General features: G+C 35.6%; 1 non-coding gene across 1 annotated transcript; it reads left to right on the forward strand.

Annotated features, from left to right (window-relative positions):
• Positions 1 to 7544: 7544 nt before the first annotated feature.
• LOC125094509 (U6 spliceosomal RNA) lies at positions 7545 to 7649 on the forward strand. The gene has a single exon (XR_007125536.1). It is a non-coding gene; the product is annotated as a U6 spliceosomal RNA (small nuclear RNA).
• Positions 7650 to 17112: the final 9463 nt, after the last annotated feature.

A 17112-nucleotide genomic window follows, 5' to 3' on the forward strand; every position in this document is an offset into this window, starting at 1 on the left:
TGGGTATGGAAAGGCATCCTCCACTGACCAAGAAGACTCATCAGAATTTAGGTGCTCAAAGACTCCACTTCATTAGGATCTTCCACAATTCCCATTCCAATTTACAGGATCCCATTTTTTCCCAGTCAATACCCTCACTTTAACAGTGGACACCCTGTGAGCCTAAGGGTTTATCCTGTTTTGTAATTCTGTTGGAGGCCATGGCACGGTTGGAGTCGAGGACCAAACCAGGCCCTGACTTGTGTCTCTTTTAAAGTCCGGACGCCTTGATAAGGGGTTAAGGACAGGAAAGTTGAGTAACACTGAGAAAGGGTCTGTGCTATGTGTCGTGCGCTCGCCTACGTGACTTCCCACACGCTCTCCCTACAGAAGGGAACAATGTGGTCAGGGTCATGAATTCTTAGTTGGTCCTTGTTGTTCCTGTACCTCCCATAACCCACTCCCTGGTTGATTGTCTTGCTAATGGCGTTAGCCTTGACTACCTGGCATCACGAGGTTTGCTTGTAGTTAATGTATACTTGTTATAGGAACTTGCAGTCATCTGACTAGATACTGATGTATTACTCCTATTGTGGTCTGCCTTATAAATGCTTGTAAGATGTAGAATAAAATCGGTACTGTTGGACATCAACCTCAGTGCTCCTCCTGCCCCCATCTCTTTGTCTCTTAATTTCTTTTCACCATCCTCTTACCCTCATGTTTCCTGGTCAATTTGTCACGCCGGCCACGACATAATTCAGCCAGTTGCAAGATCAGATTCAATGTTTGCTTTTTCAGCAATGTCAGCCCTGCAGCTACTGTGTCTTCTTCAGGGTACACAGAGAAGCTTTTATGTTATTTATGCAGCACTTGGGCTGATACTGCAAATTCCTGAGCCTATCCTTTTCTTTCATCACTTCGTCCAGTGGTATCAACCTTAATTTATTTATTAGTTTTCCAAAGTTTGTTTGAAAGTGTCATATGTATATTCCCCCAGCTTCTTGCCTCTTATAAGTGGTTCATTAAGAATATCCAACAGAGATCTTTTGCATATCTTCATTACCATATCATGGCAGATACCAGTGCTCTCTTTATTGTTAGGAATATAGGCAATGTCTTAATCAGATTGGAAGGCCAATTGGAAGGCCAATTCTTAAAACCACAGAACTGATTGAGAAAACTCATCCTTAAAATTTTTTTCCTCTAAACCACTTTCAGTACCAAAGTCAATGTCAGGATTCTTTATAGAGAGAACAAAACTATATTAATCATATATATATATATATATATATATATATATATATATATATAGTGGGCATGTGATATGGAGATTGAGAGGTCTTTAGTCTGCTGTCTACAAACTGGAGACCCAAGAAAACCAGTCCTAGAGTTCTAATCTAGGTTCAGTAAGCTGGGACTAAAACTGATGGTATAAGTTCCAGTCCAAGTCCAAAGGCTAGGAATGCTGATGGTATAAGTCCCAGTCCAGAGCAGAATACTAATGTTTAAGCTCATGCTGTCCACTGGGAAAAGAATTTTCCTTTTCTCCTCTTTTGCATTCTATTCAGACTCTGAACAGATTGGATGATAGCCATTCACATTGGGGTGGATAACCTGCTTTGCTCAGTCTACCAATTCAAATGCTAATCTCTTCTCAAAACACCTACACAAATGCAGCCAAAATGTTTAACTAGATATCTGTGTATTCCAAGATATCACCAGCCAAGGTGATGCATAAAATTAACTACCACAGTAAATGTTAATGAACTCATCTAAAAGGATATTTTAATTACTTCTCACTACAGGGTGATGATCCCATTTGAAATAATAAAGTAATTTTAATCCCCTTCTCTTTTTTGGCACCTCTCCTGTAGCAGCTATATTTTTATACTTTCTATCATAGACATTTTTGGACATATTTCACTTTTTCTTACTTGACCATAGGCTCTTTAGGACAGAATCCACATTAGGATTCCTACACGTTAGGAAATAATTTCTGATGTATAATAAATGTTCAGCAAATTAAGAAATCTTATTATACTTACACAATAAATTTAGCAAGTAAAGCATATTCAAATTTAATTAGAGGGTTCATATGGGAAATAAGACCAGCTTAGAATTCTGCTTACCACAGAGTAAGAGCATGTGTGTGTGTGTGTGTGTGTGTGTGAACAGGTATTGGACTATGTCAACACAGAAGAGTAACAGAAACAAAAATAATGATAACAATGCAATAAATGAACACTTTTCTATTCTTTTTTTAGCTCTCTCTTTAGTGTGGCTTAGTAATTAAGTACAATGGGGTTATTGTTTCTCTGTGAGTTCTCCATTCTAGAGTAATCATCTAGGGAGACTGTATTAATAGTCTGTATTAATACACAAAATTAACAGACAAAATTAAGAAGAAATTAACACAAAATTAACAATTAATGTGCAAAGTACACAAAATTAACTGTATTAATACACAAAATATTTTGGAACTGTTTTTGGAATTAATACCTTTTTAATTTGTATCAGTTTTTTAAAAGCCTTAATCGTCATTTTTCTTTTTTAGACTAGAACTGATTTTGGGGGAAAAGGTAAAAAGTCAGTATTATTTTATGTTTTCCCAAAAAATTGATATTTGCCAAAGGCTGATAAAATTGTCAAGCTTAGGTAATACCATTTGGGGTAAAAAAAAAAATAAGGTATGGCTAAACACAAGCTAGATTTCTTTAGATGGCTTGAAAACTGCTCAAAGGAAATAAAAATGAGGTTTCAAAAGTGTTGTGACTAAGGGCAGTCGCTGGAAAATGTGCTTATAATTTGTATATTTTGGATATTTATCGGATACTTACATTACGGTTTATTTATTTAGCTATGTACCTCACCTACTTTTGAGTAGGATTTAAACACTGATTTTATGTATACTTGTTTTTAATATTTAAACCTGTCAGAGCAAAAATATTTATGTTCTGTTGACGTTTTACTTCAATGAAAATTCTCCTGTGTTCTCACCGAAAGATTTCCTGTCATGAAAATATATTCTACAATTAGTAGACTTAGAATTAGTCTCCTAAAATCTCTCCTCTGATAATAGCTTTTTCCTTCCTTGAGATAGTCCCAGATTGCTGATTTAGTCAAGTCAAAATTGTTTTGATTTTTAATATCATGCAAATGCCCTCTCAGAGAAGTTTTCAGAACTCCCTGAAGGAGAACACAATTTCCTAGGGCACTTTACGATGTAAAGGGACATGAAAGCAGCAGGCTCTCCACATTGAGGAGACGTTGCTTGTTTTCTCAGAATATGATAGGATTAATGGTATTTCCTGACTTTATTCTAAAAGCCAAAAATACTGCTGCTCTGTCTGGAAAATACCTTTTTTTTTTTAAATCACTTCTTTGGTTTTTGGCTCAAATAATAAGCTAAACCCCTTGCAGGTATAGAGTAGTACCTGCACAACATAGAACTTTATATTTCTTCCAGAAAACCACATAGAAATTCTGAACTAATTCTATGTTGTAAATAAAAGGTTATAGATAACATTTATAACTTAAGTACACTTAAACACATAGGCTTAGTTAACATCTTGTATCCTTCTGTCAGTTGTGACCAGAAATAGTACTGGTCTCCTCATTCTCATCCTCATGCTTGTGAAAATAGGGGTTTGTCACATTTCAGTTTCCAGAAATGGATAATTGGAAGGGATTTGCAGAAAGCTTTAAGTACACTATTTGGATTATAAGATACAGAATGGGTGCAACTGGGTGGTTCACTCTCAGTTAAGCACCTGCCTTCAGCTTAGGTCATTATCCCAGGGTCCTGGGGTCAAACCCTACATCCAGCCTCCCTACTGAGTGCCTCTCTCTGCTCCCTCCCTGCCCTTCCCTGCCAGCTCCCAGATTGTGCTCTCTCTTTTAAATAAATAAATAAATCTTTTTAAAAAAAGAAACAGAATATATGTGCAGTTTATAGGCATACCTCATTTTATTGTCTCACTTTATTGGATTTATAGTGTGTTTTTTACAAATAGAAAGTTCAAGGTTTGAGTGGAGGAAGTAACTGCAGCTGTGGGGAAGATAACAAGAGAACTAGAGTTAGAAGTGGAGCCTGAAGATGGGACTGAATTTCTACAATCTCATGATCATACTTGAGTGGTTGAGGAGTTGCTTCTTATGGTTGAGCAAAGAAAGTGGTGTCTTGAGATGGAATCTACTGCTGGTGAAGATGCTAAGAAAGTTGTTAAAATGACAACAAAGGATTTAAAATATTACATAAACTTAGCTGATAAGGCAACAGCGGGCTTTGAGAGGATCAACTCCAATTTTGAAAGAAGTTCTATGTGAGTAAAATGCTCAAACAGCATCATCACACACTACAGAGAAATTGTTCATGAAAGGAAGAGTCAATTGATGCAGCTTCCTGCATTATCTTACTTAAGAAATTGCCACAGTCACTCTGGCCTTCAGCAACCATCACCCTGATCAATCAGCCACCATCAACATGGAGACAGGAGCTTCCACCAGCAAAAAGATTACAACTTGTTGAAATTCATATGGCTATTAACATTTTTAGCAATAAAGTATTTTTAAATTAAAGTGTATACAATTTTTAGACATACATAATGCCATTGCACACTTAATAGACTAGAAGATAGTGTAAACATCAATTTTGCATGCATTGGGAAACCCAAAAATTCATTCTGACTTGTTTTATGGTGATATTTGCTTTATTGTGGTGGTCTGTAACTGAACTCCACAATATCTCTAAGGTATGTACTTCTAAAAGCTAGAGTTGGAAAGATGTCAGTCCTGGTGAGTGCTTTTATTCTCCTCCATATAGCCATTCACATTGCCATTCTCTATCAAGGCTGTTCTAGTTCCCTTGGTCATCTGCTCCTTCTGTTGCTCCTGTGGATTGGCTTCCTCAGGTTATTCACAGGGTTTGCTCTTATCTTTATCTGAGAGGTGCCTGGGTGGCTCAGTTGGTAAAGCATCTGTCTCTTGGTTTCAGCTCAGGTCATGATCTCAGGAGGTCATGAGATTGAGCCCCATGTTAGGCTGCATGCTCAGTGGGGAGTCTGCTTAAAGATTCTATCCCTCTGCTCCTCCCCCTATTCTCTCTCTCTATATCAAATAAATAAATAAAATATTAAAACAAAGAAAAGAAATAAATACCTAAGTTTTGTCAAAACTAATTTTGAAATTTTCCTTCTTAGTACTGTTGATTCTTCCTCTTCATCCAAAGTACTTATTGTAATGCTTTAAGAATTACAAGTTTAAAAAGTAAATTATGGGGCACCTGGGTGGCTCAGTGGCTAAAGCCTCTGCCTTCGGCTCAGGTCATGATCTCAGGGTCCTGGGATCGAGTCCCTCATCGGGCTCTCTACTCAGCAGGGAGCCTGCCTCCTCCTCCTGTCTCTCTCTGCCTGCCTCTCTGCCTACCTGTGATCTGTCTGTCAAAAAAAATAATAATAATAAAATAAAAAATTAAAAAATAAAAAAATAAAAAGTAAATTATTTCAGAGTATTCTTGGTTTTTAGTTTCTTTGTTTACTAAGGTAAATTAGTTCTTTTTCCGTTGATTACCTGAGTTTGTACTATTTCACCATATTAAGATTGTCTTTCAATCAGTGTAATTTCTTTCTCTCTTAAATTTTGTATTTGATAAAAAATTTCAGTAAATAAATTCTACCTGTAAGTTTTAATATATTCTATTGTAATATATTCCTATTGTCTTTTGATTGACTGATCCAAGGCTGTAGGTCTCAAATTTTTTGGCTTCAAGACCACTTTACACTCAAACATTTTTGAGGTCCCCCACGAACTTTTCTTTATGATGGTTATGTCTATCCATATTATCCATAATATAAATTAAAACTGAAAAAAAATTGTCTCCTAAAAATAACAATAAGCCCATTATAGGTTAACAGATAAAATTTTTATAAAAAATAATTATAATGTCCAAACCAAAATTTTATTGAGGAATGGTATTACTTCACAGGTTTGCAAATCTCTTTAATGCCTGGCTTAATAGAAGACAGCTGGATTCTCAGATCTGCTTCTGTATTTAAACTGTTGTAACATCTAGTCACTGGAGAACTCCACTGTACTTTTGTAAAAGATGTGAAGGTGAGTCGCCAAACTGTGGAAAGAACCAAGATGCCCTTCAACAGATGAATGGATAAGGAAGATGTGGTCCATATACACTGTGGAGTATTATGCCTCCATCAGAAAGGATAAATACCCAACTTTTCTATCAACATGGATGGGACTGAAAGAGATTACGCTGAGTGAAATAAGTCAAGCAGAGAGTCAATTATATGGTTTCACTTATTTGTGGAGCATAAGAAATAACATGGAGAACATGGAGAGATGGTGAGGAGAAGGGAGTTGGGGGAAATTGGAAGGGGAGATGAACCATGAGAGACTATGGACTCCGAAAAACAATCTGAGGGTTTTGGAGAGGCTGGGGATGGAAGGTTGGGTGAGCCTGGTGGTGGGTATTATGGAGGGCACATACTGCATGGAGCACTGGGTGTGGTACATAAAAAATGATTTCTAGAACACTGAAAAGAAATTTAAAAAATAAATAAAAATTTAAAAAAAAGGTATGAAGGTGAAAATGGCAAATAACATATTAACATTATTATAAAAACTGTTTTGGGGTGCCTGGGTGGCTCAGTCAGTTAAGCGTCTGCCTTCAGCTCAGGTCATGATTCCAGAGTCCTGTGATGAGCCTCACATTGGGCTCTCTGCTCAGCGGGGAGCCTGCTTCTCCTTCTCCCTCTGCCTGCTGCTCCCCCTGCTTGTGGTTTCTCTCTCTCTGCCAAATAAATAAATAAAATCTTTAGAAAAAACTAACCAACCAACCAACCAAACAAACAAACAACTGTTTTGACTTTAAATATCTCCCAAAAGGTCTTGGGGACTCCTGGGACTGCACTTTGAGTACTGCTGTTCTGGAGAAGCACACATTGGGTCTTAACATCTTATATCTACCTACAAGGAGAAGGTTGAGGTAAAAGTTATCTCCATTTTTTCTGTACTCTCTATACATTTCACTGGCACCATAATGTGTAACTCTTTCTATAGAACATATCTCTTGGGTCCCTTTACAGATGTTCAGTTAATAAAATTCCCAAAGGATCTCATGATTAAGACGACCTGAAGTGGACAATTGTTCTGCCATATGTTATTAAGAAAATATTTTAGGGGCGCCTGGGTGGCTCAGTGGGTTAAGCCGCTGCCTTCGGCTCAGGTCATGATCTCAGGGTCCTGGGATCGAGCCCCGCATCGGGCTCTCTGCTCGGCAGGGAACCTGCTTCCTCCTCTCTCTCTGCCTGCCTCTCTGCCTGCTTGTGATCTCTGTCTGTCAAATAAATAAATAAAATCTTTAAAAAAAAAAAAAAGAAAATATTTTAAATGTGGGGACTTCCATGTTGTGAAATTGTAAAATGAAGTGTTTGGACTAAATACTCCTGATTTTCCTTTAAAGGATTAACTTTCTGATTCCATCATTTTGTCTCTACATGAGAAATAACTTCCACAAAAGCAAATGTTACCGTAAAAAGCATTGACAGAGTGTTCATTTCGGCTGCACATATACTAAAATTGGAAAGATACAGAGAAGATTAGCATGACCCCTGCACAAGGATGACATGCAAATTCGTGAAGCATTCCATATTAAAAAAAAAAAATTGAAAGAACTATTTAATCTTAGATAATTTAAATTATTCTTGCTATACTTGGTGTGGTAGTCTCATTTCATTTTTTCATACTTTGCTTTTTATTGAATTGTAAAAGCCATATTTTTGAAGGACCACTGACAAAGAATAATCTGTACAGAGAAAAATCTTTGTGAGGATAATTTAATTCTATCTATCAATCTATCTATATTAAATATAGGTTTAATCCATGCTGCTCTAAAATTTCAAGTATTAAAAAAGCACAAAAAGTAAAAGCAAATGTATTTTTCTCCATTAGCTTTCCGTTTTCTATAACTAGTCAGTGCTTAATTTTCTGTGTGTTATTATAGCAATTATTAATGAATGGAGTGCTCATACATATAAACACATATCTTCCCCCCTGCCCCCACCACTAATCTATACTTTTACCTACTCTACCAATTTAATCCCTTTCCTTGAGTACTTTCTATGTGAAAAGATTTCTGGTTGCTGATGATACAGTTATAAGTAAGATTTATTTTACTTTTATTCTTATAATACTAAATTTTACAGACAACTGGAGGTGAGATGGGTGCATAAGAAAGAGAAGAGACTGGTACTCTAGACTGGTACTCTGAGGGCCTTAGTGAACCTGCTTTTCATGGAAACAGTTAAAAAAATGGAAAAATGACAAAACAACTAAAATCAACCGTTTCATAAGTCTGACAATTATCCAAGCTATAGAACAAACTACAAATCATTTATCCATGAGAAACTACTGAACTTTTGGAAGACAGCAGGACTTATAGTGTTTTGACTTTTAGTTATTCCCATCATTCACCCATCCTTAGTTCAGTGGTGTGGGAGCTTATGAAGCCAGCAGTCTTGCATCCAAAGATAAGGACTGATCTCTTTTAGAGTTATGTTAAAAAGCCCATCCCCAGGGCACAGTCAATATTTTGTCTGTACAAGCAGCTTCTTGAAAAATATCCATTCCTGAGGGATTGTAGCTATTAGATTTGACTTAGCTCAGCAAAGTGCAAAAAGTTCTGTCCCTAGAGCACAGCAGTCTGAAAGTAATAGCAGTCTATTGCCAACATAAAAGTGGCCTAAGGCAGCTTTATTTTGGTTAAGAAAACAAGAACTTGGTTACAACTTTAAAGGCAAGTCCTAGAGAACTAAATGACCATTAGGAACTTTGAAAAGCTTCAACATATTCCTGGGATCAAGGAAGTTACTCTCATACAGGACTTTCTGCATGCCTAGAAAAGACCTGGAAGAGGAAAGTGTCCCAGTCACTCACCTCTCTATACTCAAGGCTCCATGTAAGTAGGAAGTGAAATTATAAACTGCTTAAAGTTTGAAAGCATGCCTTTTCACACAAATTTCCTTGGCAAAGAGAAGTAGACATCTAGGCAAGCATTTAAGGAATTTTAGCTTCTCATTGCTTGACTACTAAATTATACTGATCATGGGCTGACCCCTAGGATGCAAAATTAAAAATAAAAATAAGAACTTAATAAATGAGAGTTGGGAACTCAGTGGCCACACACTGCAAGGAAAGAGAAACTACAGAATTAGTCAGGAAAAGTCCTTTGAAAAAATTAGAAACAACAAGAAAAACAATAGTAGCAGTAACACAACACAAAGAAAACTTGGGGAGTGAGGAAGTAATCTGTTATCATAGTTGTTACAGTGTAATATCTACAATGACCAGTTTTCAACGAAAAATTGTAAGATAAAAAAGTATGTTACATACATAGGATAAAAGGTAGCCTACAGAAAATGTTATTGAGGAGACCCTGATGTTGTATTCAATAGACAAGGACTTAAAAGCAGCTGTTTTAAATATGTCCAAGGAACTAAAGGACACCATGACTAAAGAGTTAAAGAAAAGTATAACAATTATGTCTGACCAAATGCACAATATTAACAAAGAGATAGAAATAATACAAAAGGAATCAAATATAAACTCTAGAGGTGAGAGTACAATAATTAAAATTTAAAATTCACTAGATGACATTAACAGCAGATGTGATCAGGCAGAAAATAATTATTGGACTTAAAATATGTCCATAGAGATTTTCCAGTCTGAGGAACAGAAAAAAAAATGAGGAAAAATAAAGAGAACATTAGAGATTATGGAATTACCAACAGATATACCAACATACACATGATGGGGAAGTTCCAGAAAGAAAGGAGTAAAAGAGTCATGGAAATTATTTGAAGAAATAATGGTCCCCAAACTTCCCAAATGGAATGAAAGACATTAAATTGCATATTCAAGAAACTGAACAAATTTCAAGTAAACTCAAAGAGATCCACACTTATGCATGTCATTATCAAAGTGGCAAAAGTCAAGGAAAAAAAAATCTTGAAAACTTCAAAAGAAAAATGATGTATTACATATGAAGAATCCTCATGAGATCAGCAGGTGACTTCTCATGGAGGCCATAGGGTAGAGGGATGGCAACTTTAAATAGTAAAATGAAAAAAACATACTAACCAAGAACTCTATATTAAGCAAAACTCCCCTTCAAAAAAAAGGAGAAATTAAGACATTCCAAGATAAATAAAAACTGAGAAAACTCATTGCTAGAACATCTACCCTATAATAAATACCAAAGGGAGTCCTTTGGGCTGAAGTAAAGGGACATTAAATGATAACTTGAATCCACATGAAGAAATGAAAGTCACTGGTAAAGATAACTACACAGATAAATACAAAAGACAGTATCAATGTATTTTTGCTTGTAATTCTTCTCTGTGATTTAAAAGACAATTCATAAAGTAATAATTATAAAACAATGTTGGTGGCTTATAGTTTATGAGAATATAATAGTACAAAGTCTAAAGGTGCAGACAGAGATATATTGGAGAAAAGTTTTCATATAATGGTATTAACCCGAAATAGATGATTTTATATAAGATGTTAATGGTAATACCCAGGTATTCACTAAGAAAATAAGATAGGGATACATCATGTATTTGATGTCAGCCATTTTTTTGAAAAGCCATCCATCATATAAAAGACAGAACACATTCTAGATCACAGAAAAAGGACTGGATATTTGAAGTTACAGGAAAGCAGTTTTAACTGCATTATTTAAAAAAAAACAAAAACTTAATTACTGGAATTGCTTGTTAGTGAAATGGGATGGCTAAGAAAAAAAAAAAGAGATTTTGGTATCAGCAAAAATTTAGTTTTGAGGGTGCCTGGGTGGCTCAGTGGGTTAAGCCACTGCCTTCAGCTCAGGTCATGATCTCAGGGTCCTGGGATTGAGTCCCGTGTCAGGCTCTCTGCTCAGCAGGGAGCCTGCTTCCCCCCCTCTCTCTCTCTGCCTGCCTCTCTACTTTTGATCTCTCTCTGTCAAATAAATAAATAAAATCTTTAAAAAAAAATTTGGTTTTGAGAAAGGCTGGATGATTTAGTATGGTAGAAAGAAAACCACAGGCCCAAAAGGGAGACACTTAGGCCAGGCCATGCCACCAAACCTGGCCTTAATGCCTAACCTAACTGTACTTTCAACCTCCCCCAGAAAGGAAGTCTTAACTGGTCTCTCAAGCATTTTCTGGTTAGCACCAATGAGGCAGATCATCACAAAGCCCCTTCCGCCTTCTAAAGGAAGATGAAGTAAACCACCTAATGAGACTCTTTTATGCACAAAGAAAGGTGACCTCACCCAAAATAATTATTATTCTCTGTTTATGACTTCCTAGCCCTGTTTTTAAAAACACTTCCTTTTCTGTAGCATTTTGGAGCTTCCCTTCCTTTGCCACATGGAATACTGTAATTTATAAGTTGATTAATAAAGCCAATTAGACCTTTAAAATTCACTTGGATGAATTTTTGTTACTTTAACAAGTATTATTTCGATTTGGAAATGAAAGTTCTATTGTCAGTTTTTTTTATTCTCAAGGTTTAATGAAAATTAAAGAGAATACTTTTCAGTAGAACTTTATTCAGACAGTTTTGACATTTGGAATAAAATAGAAAAAAGTCACAGATATTAAAACCATGTTTACTTACCTTTCTTCTTAAATTTTTTAATTTAAATTTAATTTAATTAACATACAATGTATTAGTAGTTTTAAAGGCAGAATTTAGTGATTCATCAGTTGCATACAACACCCAGTGCTCATTTCTTCAGGTATACTTCTTAATTCCCAAGACCCAATTACCCCATCCCCTGTTCACCTCCCCTCCAGCAACCCTCAGTTTGTTTCCTAGAGTTTAGAGTCTCTTATGGTTTGTCTTCCTCTCCATTTTCATCTTACTTTATTTTTCCTCCTCTTCCCCTATTTCATCCGTTTCTTAAATTCCATATATAGGTGAAATCATATGGGTATTTGTTGTTCTCTGACTGACTTATTCTGCTCAGCAGAATACCCTCTAGTTCCATCCACATTGTTGCAAATGGCCAAGATTTTATTCTTTTTTGATGGTTGAATAATATTCCATTCTTTATCCATTCATCTGTCGATGGACATCTGGGTGCTTTCCATATTTTGGCTGTTTTTGACATTGCTGCTATAAACATCAGGGAGCAGGTAACACTTATCTTTCTTTAACATTTGGAATATAAATTTGCTCTAGGCACCTTATCCTTTACACAAAATTTAACTTAGTTTAATTTAATTGCATTATCACCTCTGATCATGTTAATCTGCAGTAACTGATATAAAACAACTACTCAGGTATCATTTTAGGCTTCCTTGAACGCAATGTTAGGGAATCCCTGTAGCTTTATCCTATCTTGGTTCCTTTGTTTTCTGGATTTTAGGCATTCTTTCTTATTTTACTACCTATTTTGATGGAACATTTCCTCTTGTACTTCCTGAGAAAGCCTGAATAAGTGTTTTTGCTGTTGCTGAGATTTTTCATGTTTGAAAATGTCTTTGTTCTTTATTATTTTAAATTAATAATTTGATACAAAAAATAAATTAATATTGCTTATAGTAAAATTATTATAACTCTGTAGTATATAATTCTAATTAGGAAATAATTTTAGTTCTATATAGTACAGAGTTCTAATTTGGAAACAATTTTTCCTTAGATTTTGAAGATACCTTTCAATTGTCTCCTAGCTTTTGCTTCTGTTCTTAACAAATCTAATGCTACTATTAGTTTTAATTTTGTTCTAAAACCTAAATTTTCCTTTTTGAAGATATTCACTATGACGCCTATTGGTTTGGTTCTTATTCATCCATTTGCTGGACCATTAGTGGATCAAATTGAAGTAATTCTGAAATTGTTTCTTGCATTATTTCATTATTGATTTCTTCTCTATTTTTGCTGTTACCTTATTTTGAACCTGTTGTGATATATTTTTTGGTACCACCTTCTATTTTGAAAAAGCACTCTCGTAACTTTCTTGTCTTTTTAAAATATATTTCTGAGTGACTTCCTCAATTTTCTTTTCCAAGGTTTTTGTTGAATTTTTGATATTTTCTTTTTGGCTACCAAATTTATTTTTTTAAATATTTTATTTATTTGACAGAGAGAAATCACAACTAGGCAGAGAGGCAGGCAGAGAGAGAGGAGGATGCAGGCCTCGGAGCAGAGAGCCCAATGTGGGGCTCTATCCCATGACCCTGGGATCATGACCTGAGCTGAAGGCAGAGGCTCTAACCCACTGAGCCAGCCAGGTGCCCCTTGGCTACCAAATTTTTAATATCTATTTTTAATATCTATTAAATATCTATTAATTATATCTATTAATATCTATTCTCTAAGTGCTTATTTTATTTTATTTATTTATTTTTTGGGGGTTTAAATCACATCTCTTTCTTCTTTAGTGGTTAAAATAACTTTTCTTATCTCCTTGAAGATAATTTATATTCATATAATATACATTTGAAATTTTTCTCTTCTTCTTTAATTCCTATTTTTTCCAATTGCTTATTTTCATTTTGTTCCCTATATTTCATGTGATAGGATTTCTTCAAATATCTGGCAATATTTAATTTTTTGTTTATATTTAAGAGTGGGAAAATTAAAAGCTGATTGGAAGCACTGTGTATATAATGTGTCTTTGTCAAAAGGTAATTAGGCTGGATAATTCATTGACTATCCACCAATGACATTATCTTTAAATGCTGCTATCCTGGTCTGGTCAGATTCTTATCTCTGATTTGCTATGAGAGCTGGAACAAGCCTGTTTTTCAGAGTTCTGGGTATCTAGTGTGATAATAAGCCTGGAAGCGCCCTATGTTCCCTTGGTAACCTTTCTGTATTTTTGTGCTCAACTATGGCTGAGAGCTTGTGGTGCTGGGATACTCTATTTTAATCTTTCTATAAGATAACTGTCCAGCCTTCTTCCTCTGTATGGGGTGGAAGAATTTATTCAGACACACAGAGTAGGAAAAATATTTAAGAACAAATGTCCCTAAAGTCTCTAACCAGTTCTCCTGTTTTTAGTTGTCTCATTTCTGAGTACCTGGTAGCTGGTGCTAAAATCCCTTGAGAGTTCCGTGGTACCAACAGGTTAATTTAGCTTTTCTACCCTGCTGGCTTATAAGATAGTTACCACCCATGCATCGAAATTGTATTTTGTTTTCCTGCCACCAATATGTTATTGTTGCTGTCTCCTTTTCTATTCAATTTGTGTATTTGTGAGTTTATGATTCCTTTTAAAAATCAATTTTCAATAATTTTGTGGCTAGTGGGAGGAAGTAAAAGCTACTGTGAACCTTCAATCCACCAGTTTTTAATCAAAAGCCAAGGGATCATCTTGTTCTGTTTTGTTTTTCCTTAGAAATGTAAGTAATGGGCGCCTGGGTGGCTCAATGGGTTAAGCCGCTGCCTTCGGCTCAGGTCATGATCTCAGGGTCCTGGGATCGAGTCCCGCATCGGGCTCTCTGCTCAGCAGGGAGCCTGCTTCCCTCTCTCTCTCTCTCTGCCTGCCTCTCTGTCTACTTGTGATCTCTGTCAAATAAATAAAAAATCTTTAAAAAAAAAAGAAATGTAAGTAATGCAGAAAAGCTAAAGCTTACATAATTGGATTAGAGAAAGAGGCTATGAAATGAATAAATTGCTTGTTTGAATTGAGTTCTTTAAAAACTTCTTATCATTATAATCTTATAATGAGGTAGAATGTAACTAACACTGTTTTTTGCTTGTAATACAGCAGGAACCATTCCAAGTAATTTATAATGTTAACTTAATTTTCACAAAAGTTTTCATGGTATAGGCTACTATAATATCTCTCTCTTTACAAATGAAGGAACATAAGCCCTTGTTCTTGATTATTGTTTCTTATGGTTTATATTTAACAGGTCTATAATAAAAAATCTTTTAAATGAGGTGTTGTAACTAAGACAACAATAGCAACAAACAGAAAAAAATATATATAACAGATTAAACACAATAAATGTTTATTTCTTGCTCATATCAAGCCTGTAACAAATGCTGCTAAATTGCAGGCATCTCTTCCAAGTAGTGATTCAAGGCTCAGTGTCCTTTCATTTTATGCCTCGATATGTTCAAACTGTACTTTCAAGGTTTCTGCACTTACTACACATCAAGTTGGGGGAATGGGTTAAAGATTGCGGAGAAGGGGTGCCTGGGTGGTTCAGTCATTAAGTGTCTGCCTTGGGCTCAGGTCATGATCCCAGGGCCCTGGGATGGAACCCCCTGTCAGGCTTCCTGCTCTACAGAAAGCCTGCTTCTCTCTCTGCCCCTCCCCCTGCTTGTGTTCCCTCTCTGGCAGTCTCTGTGGGAAATAAATAAAATCTTAAAAAAAAAAAAAAAGCAGTGGAGAAAGCATAACTCTTCCTTAAGTATCTGAGCCACTGATGTGACACACTTCTCTCCCGTTTATATTCTATTAGAGATGTTTTTACATGCCCACACCCAATTTGAAGAATGCTGGAAAATGTAGTCTTGCTCTGTGTGGGAAAGAAGAGATATATTAGTTCAATTGCTAAACAAACTCTGCCACAATTTGCCTTCCAATATCCATCCATCTCTTCTTCCACATATAATTATTTTGTATGTTTGTCTACAAAGGGTTCAGTGTCACTGAGAGGCACCACTGAAGGCTCTGGAGTTAGAATTTATGGGTTTGCATCCCGGCTCCACTGTTTACATCTGTGTGACCGATGCAGAGAGCCATAAACTCCTGTGCTCCTGGAGGCTAGTAGGGACGGTACCTACCAGGTGTTTTGGTGAGGAAAATGAATTAACAAATGCACAATGCCTGTAAATGTTAACTTTTAGTAATTCTTAGTAATTCACATACTATATTAATGGCAAGGAGCTCTTTGTCATAAGCAAAAGTAAAATTAATGGAATTGGTACTAATTCATCCTTAATACTTGGTAGGCAAGATTTGCATGGCTCAGAAAAACTCTGACAGCTTTCCAGTGAATTGTGGTCCTTATATTTGGAAATACAAGAAAAAACAAGCACCCAAAATTATTAACAGCAAAGTTCTCAGGTACCAGGACTTTTGCTGATACTTGCATACCATGCATTTTATAAAATAAGCATGTAGTATTTTTATTTTTATATTTATATTTACTAAATAGAAAACGTATCTAATATTATTCTATTGCCCTTTAATGAAGCCACAACAGGTTTTGAAGCAACAGTTTTAATTTTATTATAAGATCTTACGGATTTCAGATTTATTGATGAGCTAGTAGAAGAGACTATATTGCCAATAATCTGTACATAAGTGAGTGAGGGAGCATGTGTGTGTCTATATGGAAAACTTGAACAGATGGAGGTAGAATGTTGCAAGAGCTTTGACATGATGTCTTCTTCCTTTTATTATTTATGTTCTTAAGTAAAATGCAGTGTTAATCTGGTTTAGGGAGACAAAGTTGAGAATGAGAGCCTAATGATGGAATGTTTGCTATAGGTTCTTTCTATATATGTATTTTTACCTCTATGTCCTCTTAATCTCTCGTACCCTAAGAAGGGAAAAAACAAAAACAAAATCAAAAACAAAAACAAAACAAAACAAAACAAAAAGACCAGCTTGCAAATTTCTACTTAATCTTTTTACCCCTGAGCTCTTCTGATGGATAACTAGAAAATCTGGGACCCTCTGGTCCATTGGCTATGGGTCCCTGGATAATAAGCCCTGTTCACGGAGAAATTTTTGATGAAGGCAGCAAGGTTGAATTCTTCCTATTTAGCTTGATTTCTAAAGTTCAGAGTTGATGAGAGATTGGCTATTCAGAGGACTAACTGAAGTATTGAATAAGAACAGCCCTTCAGGAACTGAATTTTATCACAGGTGGTTTCTTGATTCACATGAATAGAAATAAGAAGTGTATACTAATTAAGCTAAACTCAATCTCTTTAGGGAAATTTTTATTTGGCTATAGAAAAGCAAAAGTCAAAGTTATATATATATATACTATTTAACAATAATTTAGAATTTTCTATTTAAAAAATTGGTCCTGTCTTTGAAAGGTTTTAATCAAGTAGTATAGCAACTATCCAATTTTTGTGTGCCTTTCCCTCAATCCCTCC

This window comes from Lutra lutra, chromosome 2 (genome assembly GCF_902655055.1).
Source record: "Lutra lutra chromosome 2, mLutLut1.2, whole genome shotgun sequence".
Classification (NCBI taxonomy): Eukaryota; Metazoa; Chordata; class Mammalia; order Carnivora; family Mustelidae; genus Lutra; species Lutra lutra.